Below are 18,351 nucleotides of genomic sequence, written 5' to 3' on the forward strand. Positions count from 1 at the left end.
TGCTCTATCTCCTCAAACAACTTCAACACTTTCTTTCCTATGTCACTTGTAGTATGCTTGGTAGATTTATGTCAATTTGACATAAGCTAGGTTTCTATTAGGAGACAGAGCCACAGTTTTAAAAATCTCCCCATCATAGTGGACTGTGGAAAAGCCTGTTGTCCATTTTATTGTTTGATGAATAATGTGAGAGTGTCCAGTTCACTGTGGGTGTTGCCACCCCTGTGTTGGTGGTACAGGGTGCATTAGGGAAGCAGGCAAAGAAAGGCATTGAGAGCAAACAAATAATCAGTATTTCTACATACCCTTTGCATCAGTTGCTGCCTCCAGGTTTCAGCACTCATTTCCTTGTATAATAGACTATCTGTTATAAAATAAAATAAAACCTCTTTCCCATGCCCTAAGGGATAATTTTTGGTCAAAGAGTTTTTATATCAGTAATATAAACCCTTACTGTACATATTGAATGAGTATGTCACTTGATTGCGGTCTTAGGTACCCTACATTAGGTGAAGAACTTTTTTATATTTTCTGGATGTGTTGTTGGCTATGAACATTTATTGCTCTTTTCAAATGACACAATGAGGATGTAGTTCCCTAAGACCATTCTTTGAAATAATGCTGATAAAATGATCTTTCCCTTCTTCCAAACCAATCAGGTTCTTTGGGTTACTTTTGGCCTTTTGGGCTGAAATGAAAGGGGACAATACAAAACTTTTACGTACCATTTTCTGGGTAACCTATGTATTCGGTGTTATTTTCTTGACCCATAACGTAACTTTTCCCACTATAAAGGCATATCTCCTCTGGATTTCTAGGGGCTTTTCACATAAGTCAAACTGAATCACTCACTATAATGCTGACACTAATATGCTATGATGGTTTACACTCACAGTTAATTTCACAAGATCTAGAGCAGTGCTTGTCAACTGTACTAATTCTGTGACCTTTGGCTACTGTACAACATGTTGGGGTGACCAGAGCCTTAAAATTATCTCATTGTTATTTCATAACTGTAATCTTCTGCTGTTATCAGTCACAATATAAATATCTGATATGCAAGATAATTGATAAGGGATCCTGTGCTGTGGTCATCCAAAGGTTGAGAACTGCGGATCTAGAGTCAAACACAATAAATTTCTGGCCACAGATGAGAGAGATTATCTAGAATCATGAGTCTATGAGGAATGGCTATACAGGGCTATTTTAAGTAGGTGAGTTGGACTGGGAAACCCTGGCCTAAAAGTGGGACTAATTATTCTCTAGGCTTGTATCCTAGACTACATGAAAAGAGAAAGCAGAAAAAGCACCAAATTTGCCCCTTTTTACGTTATCACCATAGATAAAATGTAACGATCTTTCTAAATATCCTGCTACCCTGACTATTGACTGGGTCCCAGACTCATTTCCAGAATTTATTTGGGGCTTTTATTGGGGGATCCCTCAAGCTAATCCATTCCATTCAATTTAGACATAGTCAGAATTAATTCACTGTACTATTGTTGGTGCTATTTCTGTAGGGAGTAGCTTTCTTTTTCTTCTATACCTCCCTAAGAAATGTCTCCCAAGAGGAGAATGCATGAAAAATGTAACAAATTATAACAGAGAATACCTGTTACACTAATAAGATAAAGGGGAGTCTGAAAATGTTTGACTATGACATAATTTGAGCACATGGGGAATAAAATATGGGATGAAGTGTCTCAAATTTTTAAACTTTAGGAAAATAGACATCACTTAAACCCTCAATGAAAAAGCGAGAAAATATTGGGAAACTCTTCACAGGTACTTTGACAAAAGCATTGAGGAGACTCCTTACAGTAATCTGAAACATAGTTTGGGAATTTTCATCAGGTGGTTATTTGCAATTATTATGATATGGGGAAAGTGCTTTAATTTTTATGAGCCTAGATAATGATAGAAAGTTTCATATATTCTAACACTTCATTCTATATATGCTATATTGCTTGATCTTTTACCTTCCTGCACCACTAATAAAAATCCAAACCTCATATGACTAAGCAGAAAAGATTTTATTTAATGAAAATCCATAAGACAATCAATGAACTAATGAAACAACCAAGAGAGGAAATATAAGAGGAGGCCCACTTGTCCTCCTTGGGCATGGTCTTGAATCTGGAAGTTTGAGATGGGTATCTGAAGAATACTTGTGATTAGTCCTTGTAATTTTGGATTTTCAAGTCTATGTAAGATGGAAACTAAAGTTTTAATAATAGCGTGCATTTTGTACCTTAAGGGAAGAGTGAAAGAAAGGGCAATGGTGCCACCTACTAGAAATAAGACAGAAGAAATAGTTGCCATTGCCAGTGCAATGCCACCTTTCTGGGTATCTGGGAAGGTGGGTGTGTGGAAATATGGGGGGAAGGCAATCCCATCCTTGCGAATGATGGATAAGTAATTGTACAAGACGGAAAGGAAGACAAACTGCTGGCAATGATGTTCAGAATCCCTGGAAGACAGAATGGATTGTAGGTGGCTTTCTTCCAGAGTCTCCCTGAGTACAATTTCCACAGTGCAATGGTTTCAGAAACTGCCGCAAGCATGCTAAGAAGGCTGGAGATGAGTAGCAGGTGTTGAAGCACTCGAATATCCAAAGGAATGAAGGTGTCCTGGTAGCTGTACTGATAACACACTCTGACAATGCTGGAATTCCTTTCCTGGTGTTGTATGCAGGTTCTCCACATCCCCACTAATGCCATGCTGGGCTTGGAGTCCAATGGGTCTTGAAAGTACCACACTCGCCACTCGGGGAGGCCCATAGAAACACTACAAAGGAACCATGCTAGGGTGGCCACAGCAAAACCTCCTAGCTGCCGATTGGTATGGTTTCTGACCATTGACATGGTGATGGTAACTGCAAAGAAACACAAGACATCATGAGGTTGAGATTTTCAGTCCTGGGAGAATGTCCCCTGTGGGATCAATACCAGGGGAGAAGGGTTAGGTTGAGCAAGTGAGCCTTTGACCAGGATATCTCCTTCATAGAATCTGTTCTGATCAAAGTCAGAGAAGGGCCAGCTCAGTGGCAACATTTTCTAGCAGCTTGGTAATGCATACCACAACATCTAAGATGGTTTTTTTTCTTGTTTACTGGATTGCAGTAACGTTCCGTCCCAAGTATCTAGCCACCCAGATGGTTTTCATAGCATGAAACTTCATACTGAAAAAAGGAGGCCACTTCAAGCACAAAACATAATTGATGAAATATTCATACCATAGAGTCATATGACAATCTTAAATATAAAACAGGAATTATACATTTAGAACGTGTAACTTTTTTCACAATATATGGCTCTGCCATCCAGGCTGGCCTAGAACTATGTTCCCCATCTGGCCTTCAGCTGGAGGCAATCCTCCTGCCTCTTTCTTCTTGCCAAATGCTGTATTACAGGCAGCAGCCACGTCAGATTAGTACCATCTTTTTTTCAATGTTGATCAATGCTACAGTCAGTGTGAGTAATTTGTTCTCCTTCACACAATGACTAGTTTCTCAAGGTATGGATAACCTATGCTTTCTCAGCTCCACCATCGAGGTTTGACATCTGGGTTTACACAAATCTTTACCTATCATGAATATAGTCATGTGTATTGCATGTCAGCATATTATTCATTCATACATAAAAAAACACATATGGTATTTGATTTGGGGGCATCTAAAACCTCAGTCCAGTGGCACACTCATTCAGTGTGACTTGGTAATATTTTCTATAGCTCAATTCAAATTCTATGACCAAATAAACAAAACCTTAGGGAACAGAAAATGATTTGTTTTTATATGTATATATAACACTTATGGTGATATATATTTTCATTTCTCTAGGCCTTATCTTAAGGAGCAGAACTGGATTTGTGTAATATGGTGTCTACCGTGTATTTTATAATTTATTAAATCAAAGACATGAATAATATAGAAAATATACTGTCAAAAGAAAGCAAATGAATGTGTAATAACTGAAATAGAATCTACAAATGTCAAAGCTACAAAATGACTGGAACTAACAAAATCTTTCAACAATAACTTTGTTTCTAATTCTCAATAAAATGACTGCTTCTGGATAAAGAAACAAGGCCTTTCTTGGTATGGTATAAAGGGAGGGACAACTAACACCAATGGATGTTTGAAAAGCCACATGAAAACCTACTGCTAGAGAAGATTCCTAAACTATATGCACACATGACAGAAACTTAAATGGAGTCATTTATAATGGGAAGAAACAATGCCTCAACTATATATCTCATGCCACATAGTAAAACATGGATTGCTGTAAGTGGGTTAAATTTTTAAGCATCTCAGTGCAAAAGATTTTCATAAACCCCAAACATCAGACTTTACTACCAAGACTGTTGATTGTTCTCTCTACCTTGACAATAATGCCCTATTGTGAATATATCAGTTACTTATATCTTCGAACAATGAAGCTTCATCTGGACTGAGTAGCTAGAAAGTACTTAGTATGCTACATGAAAATAAAGGTAATCATCAATAATATTCGGGTTCAAATCCTGAGACATACAGGAATGACTTGCTTTTAAGATATACTGGTATAATACTTCTACAAATGTTGTGTTGATAACCACACTCTTCATTGGACTTAATATTCACTCCATGAAATAGGAACCCTATTTGACACTAATGTAGACAAGCCTCTGGGGTAAGGTCACAGGCATAAAAGAACCCCTCAAGCTCTCATTCTGCTAAAGGAATATAGCAATAATAATATGACTCATAAAATTATACAATGCTATGCCAAAAATCGATATCTAATTCATCACTCATCAGAAAAGCGTCTTATGGTCAACAGTAATAATACAGAGACACATAAGCTGAACAATATAGAGAATAAATGATTTTGGAGCATCCGTGCTAAATTGGATCTCTTTAAAAAATCCCCTCCCTTTGCAGGACAGGAATTGATGTGGAAGAGGAAGAAGAACAATTCGTAGAACTAGAAGTGATAGATTAATAAAGAGAAACAGCATCTTCCACACACAACAAGACTGATGCACACATGAACTCTGAATTTGCCAGCATGTGCAAGACGTATACAAGTTAAAACCATAAAATATAAATACAATGAAACTGGGGTGGACATGGGGCCCAACACTTTACCAATCAGTTATTTGCAATTAGTACATCCTAGGAAAGGGAAAATAAATTATATATAATAAACTATCATTGTGTAATCAACCCCTCCTCAGAGTTAAGACCATATGCAGTCTGAGCCTACCTACTAAAAAAACAGACTTCATTTTCAGATACAGACAACCAAGCAGGCATGAAAAGAAGCATACCTTTTCAAAGACACACTCCATAGAAACTACTTAGTGCCGAACATCCCATTTCCTTCAGTTTTCAGGTCCTCTCAACACAGCATTAATACAAGAGCCTTTTGCAGACACTGGCTACACTGAAATGATAACACCACGATAGATTTGGGAAAAGCCATGCAGGTGCACGTGATAAAATGACTCCTTATAAAAGTGAGGAGAGCAATTTTCATAGGAGTGGCAAACGGATCATCCTTGTGCCCATTACACTAAAATGTCTGCCCCAAAAGATCAAGCAATATGTGATTCCACTAAAATGAACCCTGATACAGTCACATCCAGATGAAGACAGCTCAGTGGGTGTTTCCAGCAGCCAGAGCAGTGAGAAATGATAGATGAGATTCAATGAGGACAGCATTTCAGTTGGAGAATTTGAACACTGGTGACATTTCCACATCCATATGAATATACACATAACCACAAACTTACTTCTTCAAAGTCTTCTGATATACATGCTTAGCAACATTAAATACATCTACAACAACGATGGGTGGAGCTTCTACTTACATGTGATGCTGTCTCCAAGTGAAGACAAGTAGCCAAGTGGCCAGTTATATGGCACACTGCGGAACTAGCTGGATCAGCAGTGCTAAGGAGGACAGAGCTTTCCTCGTGTGCCCTTCAAGGCTAGTGTCTGACTTCACAGTCAGCTATGAGGTAACTGGCCTGCTTCACAGTTCTGAGACCTTTATTGTGTCATCAAATTCTAGCACTGAGCTCATCTTCAGCATTTCAGCCTTTAGTATGTGAGTGAAATGACACTTTGGGTGCTAAACACACAAGGTTTTCAATTTCTAGTGCCATATGTTTTCTTATGCAACATTTGAAGGTTTTGATGTGTTTACTCATGTTTCCCTGCTCATAGTCAAGACCTAACTGAATCAAGAGTGATTCTGCCCTGTTTGCTGTCCAGTACATGTTTTGTTCTCTTTGAGGATGATTTCTAACCTTTTCATTGGGGGCAGTGACATTTTAGAAGAGTCATAGACATATATAGACCCAGGTGCCAACAGAAGTGGCATCAACAACCCAGAAAATATTCTGGTCGATTCATTAAAGATTCTCACACAGATCCTGTGGTTCAAAACAGCCAATGAGTTTAGAGCTGAGATTAAATGGGAAATACCCTAAATCAAATGTAGTAAACTTATTCTGTATACCATTGTTGATTATGATAACAGCTAATCCACATTATGTGGAAATGTATTGAAGGATGTTTCTCAATGCTGTTAGTGAATAATATATCATTAGTTCAATTCTGGTTCTATAAAAATAGAGAAGGAAAGTGGATAAATGGAGGGAGAACAGAATTTAAGGGGATGATGAAATTAGTTGCAATATGGCATTTTTCTTATTTTGTTTTGGTTTTGAGACAGTTTCTACATCTAACACATAGGCAACTTGAATGTATAGTGAACTGTCTCTGACACCAGGGCACTGCTGTTTCAGGCATGTTCTATCATGATATTGAGAAGTTCTCTTATTAGCTACTTTTCCATCACTGTGATAAAATCCCATGACCATTTTATAAAAAGAAGAAATAATTTGGGCTCATATTTCCAGACAGACAGTCCATATTGACAGGGAAAATGATATCAGGGAATCAAGATGGTAGGGAACCATGAATATAGGGGAACCATACTGGCAAGGCAATCATGATGGCATGGGAACCATAATTGGAAGGCAATCATGATGGCAAGTAACTATGATGGCAGAGGAACCATAATGGCAGGTAACTATTATGGCAGAGGAATCATAATGGCAAGGCAACCAGGATGACAAGGGAACAAGGAAAACATGGAAACCATGATGACAAGGGGAAATGAGAGGGAGGGTAGAATTGGAGGATACAAGGGATGTGATAACCATTGAGATGTAACAAGAAGAAATTAATAAAAAATTTGAAAGAAAGAAAAAGTCTCTATGTAGCCCTGGCTGGTCTTGAACCCATCATAGAATCCAAGCTGGCCTCAAACTTACATAGATCCCCCTGTTTCTTCCTCTTACATGCTGTGGTTAGCAGTGTGCTCCCTCACACCCAGATGCACTTTGTTTTTTTAATATAATTTCAATCTTTCTTGATAATTTCATACACAAGATATCACTTAAGCACCTCTACTTCTCCCTCTAACTCTCCCTGCAAATTCATGCTCTCTTCTTTATTGTTGTTTTACACACACACACACACACACACACACACACACACACACTGAGAGAGAGAGAGAGAGAGAGAGAGAGAGAGAGAGAGAGAGAGAGGCAGACAGACAGGCAGACAGGCAGACAGACACAGAGATAGTCACAGAGACAGAGAGAGACAGAGACAGAGACACAGAAACAGAGAAAGACAGAAGTTACATATAACTAATTACTGAGATTTTCATTGGGAGATATGGTTGAGATTGCCTTGGCTGCACTGGAACTCAAGGTGAAATCAAGGAAGGCCTTGGTGTACTTAGTTCTGACCCTGACTCCCAAGTACTGCTACTAAAAGTGTGGCCCACCATGCCCAATGTTATGATAATGCTGAAAAGTACATTGATTCCTCTAAGAATCCTTAAATAGTATGTAAAATAATGAAGAACTGAACATGGCACTAGGAGTGGAGCTCAGTAGAGCATGGTTCCCTAGCACATATGAGGCCCTGGGTTCCATTTCCAGTAATACAAACAGGGGTGTTCCAGGGCCTGGGTGTGGTGGTGGTGCAGGGGCATGCAGATCTCTATCAGTCTCACACAGACTTCATAACAGACATGCAGAGCTACATAATGAGCGTCTGACACAAAGCAAACACAAATCTACAACAAAAAGATAAATCCACAGTCAGAGCCATAGATTATTTTTGAGACAGGGTTTTGTTCTACATCACAACTGGCCTGGAACTCATGGCAATCCTCCTACCTCAGTTTTTTTGAGCGCAAGGCATAGATTTTAGTGCTTTCTTTCCATACTGGGTGGGACAGACAGGCATGAAATTGCAAGACTATTATAGAAATGTAAAACACCATTGATCACAGGGATCTTGATGTGGCTGGCTTTTATAGAAGATCCTCCCCGGTGCAACAATGCCCCATATTGTTGCAGGACACAGTTTTTGTCCTTAAAAATCTCACCCTGAGAAAGGCTCAGTGCTACACTAGGGTCTTTTTCATTCCATGTGGTTACGTGCTGGCTAATGAGGACTTTCTATTGGTTTCAATCCATCTCTGGGCAGTCTTCTCGGCTGAGTACCCCACAAGCCCAGTAAATGGGCAAATGCTTTCTTCTCATGTGTACAAGGACTGCTTACCATGATTGAACATATTCTGGTCACAGGGTAAGTATTTATTTGGTTTTTTTTTCTTTTTTCACGGTATAATTTCTCCATGTAGACTTGGCTCTCATGGACTCGCTTTGTAGAGCATGCTGGCCTGGAACTCACATAGATCCATCTGCCTCTGCATCCCAAGTGCTTCGGTTAAAGTCCTGTGCCACAACATCCATCTTATTTGGTTTTTCAAGACACGGCTTCTCTATATAGCCCCAGCTGTCCTACAGTGCACTCTGTAGATCAGATCTATCTGCATTGCCATGTCTGGGCTGTATTTTTTCTGTTTTGCTCTATGTGCCTTTGAGACAAGTATTTATCAGTCTGATCTTCCTAGTCAGACTCTCCAGCAGTACAGCCATCCAGCAAATCAGGAAGCCAGCAACAGAAACCTCAGCAGCAAGACCAACTAGCAGCAGCCTCCCTCACCCCCATTCTCTCTTGGTGCCCTCCAACGTATATGCTTTCCAAATTTGGCAGAACTAAAGTCTCTGCAGATGGCAATGATTAGGGCCCTGCTAGTGCAGGAGGCAAATCATTCACCTGCTAGGAAGCAGCCTCTTATCCCACTCATGAGATTAGAGCAAAAATATTCACATTAGAAAGGTCTGGTGGTTCCCACCTTTGATCCCAGCACTCCAGAGGCTGAGATAGGAAGAACTCTGCGAATTTCAGACCAGCATGGTCTACAAAGTGAGTCCTTGATTTCCAGGGATATATGATGAAATCCTTTCTGGAAAAAAAACCACAACAAACACCATTCACACAACAGAACTAGGTTTAAAAGAAATTAGAACTCTTAACCCTTTAGTTCAAAAACTGGCTTTTCTCTAACATTAGTAAACTTGGTACAATAAGAATAATTATGAGAACAAACAAGAATTATATTTACAAGGCCCACTCCATAAGTATTTGACAACCTCAGAGAAAGTTCTCCGTTAACTATCCTATCCTTGTAAGTCCAAAGATTTTACCTGTAGTCCCAACACCACAACTGACATGACAGCATTGGATCAAAGTGCCACATCAGCCCTTGTCCTTCAGAGATGTGAGTCCAGTTCTTTCACAGCATGCCACAAAATGTTTAAGGAGTACAGTGCCAGGACTGTCAGAATGCTCTTTCCCACTGAAGGCTACCTAGACAAGAGCAGGTAAAAGTGTGATTCTTGTCAGAGCAGAGACCCCACACTTCTTATTGGGGGATATCCAGGACAATGACAACCTTTCCTCCATCAGCCTCCTGCCATCACAGGAGCTTCCCATGATGGCAGCACCTCATCTCCAGTCTCGGTCACCCATTCATGTTGCAGGTAAAGGCTTCCCTGCGATGGCCTCCTTTGCAAACTTGGTAAACTTAGTAAGCTCTTTTTTTTTTGTTTTTTTCCTCCTTTATTAATTTATTCTTGTTACATCTCAATGGTTATCCCATCTTTTGTATCCTCCCATTCTTCCCTCCCTCCCAATTTCCCCTTATTCCCCTCCCCTATGACTGTTCCTGAGGGGGATTACCTCCCCCTCTATATGATCATAGGGTATCAGGTCTCTTCTTGGTAACCTGCTGTCCTTCCTCTGATTGCCACCAGGTCTCCCCGTCCAGGGGACATGGTCAAAGGTGAGGCTCTTAAGGCAGGAAAATGGCCAGACCTCTCCTTAGGAAGGACCAGCAGCTAGTCCCCTTCCACAAACCACTGTCACTGTCACAACGTTGATCTCCAGCCCTTCAGTAGGACAGATCACAGATGATGCAAGATTGAGGTGAAAAGTCTGATCAGCAGTAACAACCAATCTCTGACCAAGAAATCTCTCCAACTACTAAGCTTTCTGTAAAAACCCTACAATCTCCAAGTTGGGGAACTTACCAATCTCTGAACAGGAAATCCCATCATTGCCTGAGCTCACCAAGGTCAGGACATGAAATTTCATTAATCCTCACCCTGGAAATTATTACCCTAGGAAGCACCACCAACTAATAACACATAGAAAAGGTCTGTGTCTGCCCAGGTTCCTCCTGTCTTCTCCTGGACCAGGACTCCTGGATTTGTCCCTACTCTCTTGGATTCATTCCTCCAATAAATCTCTTACTGCCTGGAGAAGCGCAGTCATGTTGTATGGATGTAGGTGAGAAGCAGTGTTCTATTCCTCCAATATTAGCCATTGGGATTCAACCAAATTTTGGGAGCCTCCACAGCCATAACCAAGTCCTTCTCACGAGCACTCATGAAGCAGTCGCCCATTCAGTCTACAGATGGGGCTGTCCCAGTTAGCAATGACCAAGGTGAGATTTCAATGGAAAAAGTGAAGGTAAAAAGTTATGTGTCTGGAAAGAGACCAGATTATACCCCCACAGAGTCCTTAGATGAAGAGGATGATGGCTTTCAATTCATTAAGAATGCTGAGGAACAAGAAGCAAAGCCTAGGCAAAATGGGGAGGACTCACCCAGTGATCCCAGACACATGCACTTACAGAACCACAGTAGTGAAGCTGTGGAAGAGGGAATGGCTTGACACAAGAAAATAGAGGACAGTGAAGTAGTAGGAGAAAGTGACTCCGAAGTAGAAGGAGATGCTTGGTGCATGGACTGATAAAATAGCCGTGAAGAAGAGGAAGAAATTGACAATGAGGAGGGAGAGTGGTGCCATGGCATGATGCTTCAGTGAGCTACAGTGAGGAAAAATGATGAGGTGGAATTCATGGAAATGATAGATGAAGGATGTTCTGGGGAAAAGTCAGAGTCACCGTCAGAGTATGAGGAGTACATGCGTAGCGAAGAAGAAATGGATCTTCAACTGACACCTGTCTTCATTCACAAGGAGGACACAGTGATTGTTCAAGAACTAGAAGCTGAAGCATTGAAACAGAAGAACTGTAACAGTAAGCAAAATGCATGGCTGGGGAGCTGTGCAAGTACACAAGAATGATTGTAGAGGAAGAGACCAAGAAAGAGCTACAGGAGAGCAATAGGCCCCCAGCAGCCCTGCACTCACTCAGTACCGATGATGAAAACAACAGGGAGGACTTAGAGGCATAGACAGTCTGAGGGCTCAAAAGAATCAAGAGGGACAGAGAAGACTGAGAAGCTCTCACAAAGGCGAAAGCTTGTATAGAGTGCATATGAAACCTCAGTTAGGAAGAAAGGCAGGCTGAACTTCAGATAAAAGCAGAGTCATTAACAACTTAGCTGTTAAAGGCAAATACAAGTTTTTACAACAGTATTATCACCGAGGTGCCTTGTTCATGGATGAGGATGAAGAATTGTACAGGAGAGATTTTGATGCACCTACTCTGGACCATTTCAACAAAAGCATTCTTCCAAAGGTCATGTACATCAAGAATTTGCACACTCTGGCCGCACAAAGTACACCCACCTTCTGGATCAAGATAACACTTCCTTTGACTCTGCATGGGGACAAGGGAGTGTCCTGACACAAAGTTCTTTAAGCAGAAGGCAGCTGGGGTATGTGAGGTATGTGAGCCACCATCTGACAAGAAGAGGAAAACTACCTAGGCTTCAACTACTTATTCCAACTATAGGTTACAAGGGGATCTGGTCCTCAATTTTCTTTACCCATTATTTACATGGTTCTTATAGAGCGCCTTTTGGAGTTGATGCCATAACTTGTATTTAAAACTAGAGTTCAGACCATTGCCCTGACTGGTCAGCTATTCTAACCAATTTCAATCTAAATTACAGGCTGTGACCATGATCTGTCAGTTCTTCAGCAATCAAATAACATTCTATCAATATGAACCTGGTGTTTGAAAGGTCAGTATCTGGCTGTTTCTGAACTATACCTGCTAGTCCTCCAAAAGTACTGAGTTCAATTTCCAGCAACCACATGTTGGCTCAGAACAATCTATGATGACATCTGGTTCCCAACTTCTGGCCTGCTGGATCATATGTAGCACAAAATACTGTATACATTATAAATGAATCTTTTTTAAATTGCCTGTGGAAGTATTTGGAACTCAAGATCCACTGTTTTGAGGGAAGACAAAGATCTTCCAAAGGACAGAATACTCATCAGTTTTTAATACTTAAGAATGGCTAGTCAGAGAAGACCCGAACATTGTGATTTGATTGTAGAAATTGAGGAACCTGGGAAAAGCAGGTTCTTTGTATGCTGAAAAAAGAGAGCAAATGGAAAAGAGGTTGGAGATAACAGCATCCTTTGCAGGAATTGTCTTGGCTTTGTTCTTTCCTTGATCTAATCCAATCTTGAAATATTTAGGAAATTAGCTATTTCAATTTAACAAATTAGCAAACTAGTTTATGTTCACACAAGGAGAAATAATAAGCTTTGTGTTGGATGTTTACCTATTTAAAAATATTTATTTATTTATTTATTCATTCCTATGTTGAGAGAGAGGTGTGGAGGGAGAAAAAATATTACATTGTAAACACTAGGAAAGAATCAAACCATGCTTCCTGGTCATTGTAAATAATTATGAAGTTACTTGTTGAGGCTTCCTCTTTTTGAGAAGCTTAAATATAGATAGCTTTATTCCATGCCCACAAGCCACATCATCTGAGCTCATTGTTGATGAAAAATATATCTGTATACAAGGTCAGGTTACCCATAAACTATATTTAATGTAACATGAGAGACTGTGTGGCAACATTGTTCCAGGAAATTGCCCAACCATAATCCGAGATGCATCCAACAGCCAGGCAGACTTTCAAGGTCAGCCAAAGCTATTTTTTTACCAAATAACTTGAGTCGAGGCTGAGTACCCGCTTATACTATCTGCCCCCGTGTATGAAATCATTGCAAGTTTCATCTTCAAATATGCAATACAACTTCCCGTCAGAGATGCAGTTCAGATCAAGAACTGACCACTTTCCCTAGCTGAAAAAATAAAGTGTTCATTTTAAGCATTTTAGCTTCTCCCTTGAGCCAAACATTTTATCTCCATTTAATTTGATGATGGCTATCAGTTTGCTGTATGTTATGTTTAGGTAAGGGACTTGTATCCCTGATTTCTTCAAGACTTTTACCATGAAGGGGTGTTAGAATGTTGTTGTTTCATAAGGAAATCCCAAATGATCTACTTTTAGCAAAAAAAGACTAGGGAGCCGGATTCTGGGGTGAAAACCTGCTAGCTCAGAGAGGCAGAGAAAGCACCCAGCTGACCTTACTACTCAGTTCATATTACAATAGAAAAGGCCCCAAATCCTCACTAGCTCAGCTAACAGCCCAGGAGTAAAAGGCCAAAACACCCAAGGCCAAAGTCTTGAAGCTCAAAGCTCAAAAATCCAAAGGCCAAGGAGCTCAAGAGCTCAAAAGATATCACCAGCTGTGCACTCAGGCTAGTGAATTCAACAAGCTCACTCTCATCTCTTTATGAACTATAAGGGTTAGACTAGACATCTCTACTTCCAATCTGCATGTAAATATTAGCTTCATAGAAAAGTGAAGGCAGTTGTTCTTATTCTTATTTTCATTACAAACCTACTGAATGCTTATGATTAGTGTATCTAAGGGTTCTGTTGTTCTTGTTGCTTTGGCAGGCCAGATGTCTTATCATTCACACTGCCTTCAACCTGGCTGTGTAGCTAAGGATGACTTGAATCCTCCTGCCTCTACCTCTTGAGCGCTAGGATTAATGATTTTGTATTTGTACGTGCATGCCATGTGTGAAGATGTCAGCAGAGGTCAGAAGAGGGTGTTAGGTCCTATGGTGCTAGACTGCTCGCAGTTGTGAACTGCATGATGTGGGTGCTGAGAAGAGAACCCAAGTTCCTCTGTAGTGCCTGTACTGTGTGCTGTGGCACTTACACGTTTGCATGTTCTCCTTCATTATGACAATTACAGCCACACAAAATAAATTAATAAAAATGTTGTCTGGCTTTTAGAAACTGTCTTCAAAATAATGTGTTGTTTCACAGGGAGTACAGTACTCTCCATTCATAGGTCAGTGCAGTATGTTGAATTGACTAGCTTGAGTATACAGCTGGTGAATAGCCAGAGAAAGACTAAAATTCCACTCCCCTCCACATTTTTTCTCTTTCCAAATATCCCACACCCAATTTCTTCTCTCATCATTATCAGAAATACATGGTTTTGTGGAGTAGTGTTATTTATAATCAGTATCATATCCCCCTTATCCTGCCATCCTCATGAAGATTCCAGGAAAAAGGAGAGTGGTCTTGTCCACCAGGGTAGTTAAAAACACCCCCAGATGGTATTTCAGCTTGAGGCCTGGGAGCAATCATCAGATGGTGACAAAGATCCACCCAAGAGTCTCACATAATGTAAAATGAGACAATTAAACCTAAGGAACCCATCTGACAGCTCTTGGTGATGGAGAGTCCGAAAACCTTACCTTCTTAGAAGGAGGCTCAGAGCACTGGGTGTAAAGCTCTATGTCCCTGACTTTAATTCTTCATAACTTCAAAAATAGGAAAATCTCTTTCATTTTGGACCAGGCTGGCCTCTCATGTAATGTGATGTCCCTTGAAACAACCAGGAAGAGGTGAGAGAAGATTAAGAATTTTGCACCCTTACACATTTCCAGTCCTGGCAAGCAAGACACCACTATAAACATGACACCTCACCCCAAGCCAAACTCTGAAGTGCCAGAGCATTCATCCCCAGCAGCAGCATTCTGGTCCTTCACACTCAGATCTAAGAGCCACTGGCAGTGACTTTTTGCTGACTTCCCAGAGAACAAGTTAATCCAGTTCCTGACAGTGGGAAAAGAAGTCATGGCTGAGGGAAGGCACCAGAGACAGCTATGCCTAAATAGGGTAAACTCCCACTGGCCTGTGCTGCTGAGGGAAAGTTTGGAATCAAGAAGTTAGAGAGCCCCTAGCCTGGGCTCAATCCTGGTTTCATGTGGTCCCGACTCTCAGTCCACAAGGTAGGCTTTCTGCTGGAATTCCTGAGTGCAGAGTCAAAATTCACCTTTGTAATCAGCAGTTTTAAGATTGGGTTGGGCCATGTCTAAAGTGTGGAGTGTTTTCTTATTACAAAGTGAGCACTTGTGTCTTTGTTCATATTGGGCAAGATTTTAAAAATAGATTTAATATCCTTAGTTGTGTGTCCATATGAATGTGTGTTGTGTGTGTGATACCAGCCAAAGCTACACTGAAGCCTTGTCTAAATCTGCAACAACATAGCCCAACTTGACTCATGTACCGTTACTTACAGTAATTTTCTAACATCTGTCGGAAGTGGCCATGTAGCAGAGTAAATGGAATTAACTTACATGTTAGTAGATTGAGGGATGATGGTAGATGATGGCAAAATTGCCCACTGTTTCATTGTAATCTTATGAAATTCTTACTACCATGTGGAGGAATTGGCTATGTTTTAAAAGTAGAAGCAAGCACATGGTCAAAAGTAGGAAAATGGAGCTGGGCGGGTGGCACATGCCTTTAATTCAAGTACTCTTGAGGCAGAGACAGGCAGATCATTGTCAGTTTGAGGCCAGCCTCGTCTTCATATCTAGTCCAGAACACCGAAGGATACACAGAGAAACCCTGTCCCGAAAAGAAAAGAAAAAAAAAAAAAGGAAAATGAGCTGGGAATGGTGGAGCATGTCTTCAATATCAGCACCCAGGGAGGCAGATACAAGGCGTGCTCAGTGAGTTTGAGACCATCTTGGCCTATAGGACTTTGCTCCTAAGAACGGCAGAAAACATCATTTCTCATTAATTGTTGCAATTTACAATTGTTCTACAAAAGGTGCAGATCCTCCTTTCTTTCTATTGCATTTTAAACGTTATCTGAATTTTAGAAGGCTCCTCATGAAACCCGAAAGCCATAAGGTAGAGAGTGACAAACACAGCCACACATAATGACTTTTTAAATTGATGATATGTTAACTAATTAATATATTGTTTTCCAATAGTTTTTATTATTCAGGTTTGCTGGAATGCTTCCACACCACAGTGGGTATTGCCCCTCAAATCCTAACAGAAGGGGATGTGCTTTCCTTATGAAACACAGGTGATTGCATCCAGGTCTCCACATATGGAGGTTGAAGATATTGGAGTTATAGAATTTCATATTCCAATCACTGTGACACCACATTTGCAAATCATAATACTCATTTTCAGCTTTCCCTCAGGGACCCCAGGGATGAACGATGGAGACTAGGTGTCGTTGGAAGGCTCTGTATTAATCGCTATGCCAATTACCCTGTTGCAGACCTTCATGTCTCTCAACATCTTGTCCCTGCCTCCCAATCGGTCCTGACCTATGTTAACATTCTTAAACAGGAAGACCAAAACCAGAAGACCTTCAAACAACTATTTCCTGGCTACAGTACATTCCACATGCTGCTAATCTCTTTCCCTTCGCCATGCACTCCAACTCTTCTTTTTCTGTGCTTCTCCTTCCCGACCATTATTAGCTGTCTTTGCAATTAATACCTACCTTTATAAACCCCAAGGATATCTGTCCATTCTAAAGTCACAGGACATCCCTCTCTTTGATCTGTCCTCTCCCCTCTGCCATTTAGGGCCCTCCTCAGAAGCCCATCCTCCCTGATCTCACAATATCAAAGTCACAAGGCCAATGTGTGTTAGCCTCAGTGCCATTGTTTGGTGTAGGGAGACCACTGGTTCCTGCCTTACTCCTCCTTTCAAGGTTTCTGGACACCTGTAATGATTGTTCCCCAGGTTTATCTCTATGAGCCTGAAGAACTTGCCTTACAGCCAGGAGGAAGTTGGAAGAAGAGAGAGATTTTCATTTCTCCTCCTCATTAGACTAGGCTTGGAAGCTTCACTGGGTACTGTTGGAACTGCAGGAGCAGCACTCACTCAAACCCACCATCTGGCCAGTTATTTCCAGGATGAACTGGATGAGGGGATGGCTTCGACCACAGACAGTATTGAATCCCTTCAACTACAGATTACCTCCCTGGCTGGAGTCGCCCTCCAGAAATCAGAGAGCCCTGGACTTATTGACTGCTGAACAGGGAGAACCTGCATGCTATCGTGGGAAACGTTGTTTTTATGTCAACAAATTTGAGTTGATAGAACAAGATGTACAAGTACTTAAGGATCTGTGTGGGGACCTACAGGCACAATACTCTCCTTACTCCCCCCAAGCCCTGGTATTCAAATCCCTTTGTAAACTGGCTGCTCCACTTCTTTGGCCCTGTAGTAGGCATTGGAACCCTGATTTCCCTTATACTCTGCCTTATACAGTTTTTAAACAACAGATTAATATTGCTAAAGTTACTGCCAGCTGTGTCCTGGTGCAATACCAGAGAATTCCCAACCTAAAAACACAATAGTAACACATTTTCCCTTTGTTCTTAAAAAAGAGTAGCAGCTGTGGGCCCTTGTCTGAAGGCAGGTGAGACACTCCCTCCAAGTAAGCTTCTTGCTCTGACTTAGGTAAGTAGAACCCATGCTGACAACAACCAACCAGACCCTAATGTGTTAAAGAGATAATTCCTTGCAGAACCTAACCTGCACAAAAGGTGTCAAAAGCTGGCTCTTTGAAGAAAAACATATCATGGTACTCTGGAGAAAATCCCCTTAGAAGTGTCCTGGGAATGTCTCTTGCTATTCAAATACCCTAAGTTAAAAAACGCAGGGACTGGAAGGTTTAGCAGCTCACCAACCATGCCTCCCATAAAGCTCTGTTCTTGTACTTTTTTCAACCTCAGTGAATAAAAATCTAGGTATTTGACTCTTTTGTCTTTATTTTAATAAACTGGAGTCTGGCCTTTCACAAGCCAG

General features: G+C 40.8%; 1 protein-coding gene and 3 pseudogenes across 4 annotated transcripts in view; 2 read left to right on the top strand and 2 right to left on the bottom strand.

The window, feature by feature from the left end:
* LOC311602703 (claudin-34-like) overlaps positions 1-18,351 on the top strand; it is a 224,355-nt gene that overhangs the window by 129,793 nt on the left and 76,211 nt on the right. The window lies entirely within an intron of this gene.
* Positions 1-18,351, bottom strand: part of LOC311601282 (microfibrillar-associated protein 1-like) — a 164,259-nt pseudogene that overhangs the window by 110,473 nt on the left and 35,435 nt on the right. The gene's annotated exons all lie outside the window — the stretch shown is intronic.
* Positions 2,028-5,988, bottom strand: LOC311602702 (claudin-34-like; annotated as a pseudogene). The gene is made up of 2 exons (XR_014783649.1): positions 5,857-5,988; positions 2,028-2,875 (listed from the first exon to the last, which is right to left on the bottom strand). The product of XR_014783649.1 is annotated as a claudin-34-like (transcript).
* Positions 11,351-12,159, top strand: LOC311602050 (microfibrillar-associated protein 1-like; annotated as a pseudogene). Its single transcript has one exon. The product of its transcript is annotated as a microfibrillar-associated protein 1-like (transcript).

This window comes from Acomys minous (genome assembly GCF_964271855.1).
Source record: "Acomys minous genome assembly, chromosome: 7".
NCBI lineage: Eukaryota > Metazoa > Chordata > Mammalia > Rodentia > Muridae > Acomys > Acomys minous.